Genomic DNA, 4467 nt, shown 5'->3' with positions numbered 1-4467 from the left:
CCAATAAAGAACTGATAGTTTTTGAAATTAGCAAGGATGTGCTTGATTTGCTCTACAGCCCCCGTCATAAACAGTTTTACTCTTTCTGGTCTTTGTTCTTCAAGTTTGCCTTTGATTGATTTCATATAATCTTTGATGTACTTCCTGTAGGCCTCTTTTGTGAAGCTGGTTTCCTGCAAGTGATGGTTCATTACAATATCTACACCAGTGACTACTGTGCTTTTGGTGCCTTCGCCCTCTGGGCCTTCAGCAGAGGCATTGCCACCAATGAGCGCGTCGTCAATGGCACCGTCTGTTCTACTGACCATCTTGCCCTCCACCTCCAGGCACAGCCTGTCCGCGATCTCCCGGATCTTGTAAATGTCGGAGAACATCTCATCGTGGCTGATGAGGTCCCAGTAGATAATCATGATGGTGGCTGAGGGAGGTGGCGGTCGCGCAAGCTTAGCAGGAGCCTGGAGCTCAGAGCGAGCGCGGTGCAGCTGGAGCGGCGCTCAAGGGGAGAGGGGAGCGGGCGGAAAAACTATTTCACATTTCTTATTAACACATTTCTGATATGCTCACATCTCTTATTAGTTCTACAAGCTTTCTAAAATCATGATCACAAAAAAGTGACCTGAGAAGATGGCAAAATGGTGAGCAGTATAGACAGTATTTCTGAGACTTGCTGTCCAGTCATTGGAATACAGCCAAGTGAAGGACAAAAGGAGGGAAATAGGTACCCAGGACACAAGAAGGATCTGAATTAAAAATTGAAGCCAATAGGAGAGTAGAGGGACAGCCTCCAGCAAAGCAGAAGGAGATCATAAATAGCACATTCTCCATTAGCCAGGACTCGTTTCAATGGGAGAATGGAATGAACCTGAAAATGCATGGAGGACTCAGAGGCTGCCACAGAAAAATGCACCAGTGGAATGGAGCAGTGGATACTGCAGACTGAAGTGCTTAGTGAGTTATTCATTGTTAGGGACCATGAAATGTAAATTGATATAATATATCCTGTGCTTTCCTTACCATGACTGCCTTGTGGGCAGACTTTGGAATGCAGAAATGAACTTCTTCTTTTATTCAATGAGATCAACACCCAGATAGGGTGACAAAACTTGGCTTGTTCCCTTTATGATGCTAAACTTGCCCATTCTTCTACTGTTTATTTTCTGTTCTAAGAAAAGAACCCTACTCCCTTTCCTACACTGGCTAGTAAATAGTGGCTAGATTTTCAGTCTTTGTCTCTGCCCATCCTGAGGCATTGAATTCTCAGCCTTCCATCATGTATTACTAAATTTGTCTGTTTCCCATTTCATCCTTTCACCATACACCTCATACAGAAAGTTGGGGATCTTGGCCAGTTCCCTGATAATTCATCTTCAAAAATTTCCCAGAAGAGTGCCGGCCTCACCCCAGGGGTGCAATGAGGTGACCATTGAGACTGGGCATGGTGGAGTGTGCCTGTAATACCAGCTCTTGGGAGGGTGAACACAGGCAGATCACTACTAGTCCCATCTATGTAGTGAGACCCTGTACTAAAATACAACAACAACAACAAAACCCCAGAAAAGGGCACTCATCTAGTAGCCATCTTGTAGAGGGGCCAACTGAACTAAGAAGTCAGAACAACTGTTGGTCAGCTCCATTGAGCAGCTCCTAGTGTCAGGATGAGGCTGCAAATTCAAGGAAGAAGGCACGTGGAGTGTCATGAACTGATCAGAATTGGGATCCACCTTACAGACAGAGACCAGCCTGAACTTCAGTAAAACTAAAGGTGTTGGCTTGCTAGAATTATCCACTACCTGCTGTAAAGTTATGGCTCACTTGCCTGGATTAATCAACTCAATTCTGGCCTGTCTGGTCACATTGTCTGCCAATGACAGAAGAAATATACCTTGAAGTGGATATTGTTTTTCTTTTCATCTTTCATTTTCTTTTTTTATTGTTTATTCTTATTTTTACAGAAGTCTGAACATACTTTCTAGTTTTATTTTTGTTGTTATTGTTCTGTTTTGGTCTTGTTTTTATGTTTCCTTCTCTCTATTCCTCCTGTCTTTATCACTAGTTTCCAGAAATTTGTGTAAACTTCCTTTATCCTCCATCCTTGCTTCTATTCACCTCCTAATCTTCTATTTTCCTGTTTTTCCCTGAAGCACTCTTAAATTTTCTCCCCTAAGGGTAAAGCCCCCTGTGGATAGCTTATTAAATGTATATAATTTTCTGGCTCATTCGAAGTTTTTTATATAACCACAAATCTAGCTCATAGGTTTAAATGTGACAAATTAATGGGTACCACAGTTTGTCATGTTCTAGGTTGTGCTCAATATTATTGTTATTTTGATTGTTCTACTTTAGCCAAGATGAAATAACTGTTCTCATCTGCTGTTCTTCCTAGTATATAAAGACTCAGATTGCCTAAGGGCTATAAATGATACTGTAAGCCTGTACCAAAAATTCAAGGGCTGGGAAATGTAGGCAGAAACTTCTCATACTCAAGAAATTGAAGAGATAAGATCTTTCAGCAAAGTCAAAACGTCAATGCCAACAATACCTGGAGGACATTGCTGAAAGAAATCTTTTTTTAAAGGCTCTAAATACTAGTGATAGAGCTACTTGTCATAAGATTGACCCAAGAATTACAGTAAAACAAGAAGAAAATGACAAGGTGCATAAACAAGTTGGAGGCACAGGCTTCCAGTTCAACAAAAGCAAACCCAGAATCAATGAGGTGGGACAATTTGAAAGCTACCCATACAGACTTTCAGAAATGGGAAGAGCAAAAAGTAATTAAGCAAATGAATGTGACTCTAGAAAAAAAAGCAAATGAGAAATAACATCTCAGGTATGCTTAATGATTCAGATAAAAAGTAGAGAACCTAAGGAAAATATTTAATCATGAATGTTCAACATAGGAAAGAAATGGAATCCAGAAACCATATTCAAACATATATCCAGAAGATTAAAATTTCGACTGAAATTATAAATAGCACAATGAGCCATTGTGTGGACAGAATATCAGATCTAGAAGGCAAGATTGAAAAGAAAGATTTCTGATAAATAGAAATTGAACATGAAAAGTCAATACAAAAGTTACAAGATGACAAAATGAATAATATAAGATCAATCGGATTAAATGAAAAAGTAGGAGATGCCACAAGTGACTTTAAAAACCCTGTCACAGAAATAACGGCAGAAAATGACAAGAGTGAAAAAAGACTTTGACACACAAATATGTGATACATATAGAATTCCAATTAGTCATAACAAAAAAATCTTCACCAAGGTATAACAGTCCAGATTCAAAAATTCAACACAGAAACAGAATATTAAATGTTGTTAGGGTAAATGAAGAAATCAGCTATAAACAATAGTCCATCAGCATGAGAGCATACTTCTTAACACAAATCCTCAAATCAAGGCAAACCTTGAGTGAAGTATTTCAAGCCCTAACAGAAAGCAACCTCAACACAGATTGATGTATCCCACAAAGCTATTTTTTCAAAACTGATGGAGAAATAAGATACCTCCATGACAACATTATGAGGAAATTCATGACTACAGAACTACACTCCAATATATTCTGAAGGACATTGTAGTAGTTAACAAATGCTAAAACTCTATGAAATCCAACAGAATGATTATTGTGAGCAAAGGAAGCAATTATACAGAAGGGCAGGAGGTGAACCAACAATAGGAAAATAACATTTTAAGTATAAATGAGTATATATTGGTTATAACCATTGATATTAATGATGTCATTTCAATAATCAAAAGGAACAGACTGGCAGAATGGATCAAGGAGCAAGACCTAACAATATGATACCTTTAAGGAACACATTTTAAAAAACAAATTTGTAGATTGAAACTCAAAGAATGGAAAACAATACATCATGTGACAGAAATCTGGAAGAAAGAAAATGTGAATTACAAGCCAATACTGATTAAGAGAAGACAAGAAGGTCACTACATCTTTGTAAAGGGAACAATCCAAACATAAGAGACAACAACCATAAATATATATGTATCAAATACCAGTACATTCAACTATATAAATCAAATATTAACAGATATGAAAAATCATATGAACACTAATATAATTGTAATGGGGAACCTCATTACTCCACTGGAACAAATCATGCAAAAAAAAAACAATCAATGATGAAATATTAGAACTGAACCAAATTTTGAATGATTATGTTAGTAGTTGTCTACAGAGTGCTATGCACCAGAAGAGCAAAATGCACATTCTTCTGAACCGAACATTGGACTTTCTCACAAAAGAAAATATACTAGCTCAGAGTCCTAGCCCAGGTCCGGTGAGTGTGCGGAGAGCTTCCTGCTACCCTGCACCAGCGGGACCAGTCCCAGCCCAGTTGCAGAGTGGGCCGGACCCTCTCCTAGCCCTTGGGGCCCCCCCACTCCAGAGTGCCTCCCCCACCCCGCCTGCTGAGTAGGATTTTCTGCGAGTTCCGGGAGCCC

General features: G+C 39.1%; 1 pseudogene; it reads right to left on the bottom strand.

Moving 5' to 3' along the window:
* Positions 1-488, bottom strand: part of LOC105743821 — a 120248-nt pseudogene extending 119760 nt beyond the window's left edge.
* Between the last annotated feature and the right edge of the window lie 3979 nt (positions 489-4467).

This window comes from Octodon degus, unplaced genomic scaffold (assembly GCF_000260255.1).
Source record: "Octodon degus isolate 3935 unplaced genomic scaffold, OctDeg1.0 scaffold00171, whole genome shotgun sequence".
NCBI lineage: Eukaryota > Metazoa > Chordata > Mammalia > Rodentia > Octodontidae > Octodon > Octodon degus.
This window is presented reverse-complemented; position numbering and strand designations above follow the sequence as displayed.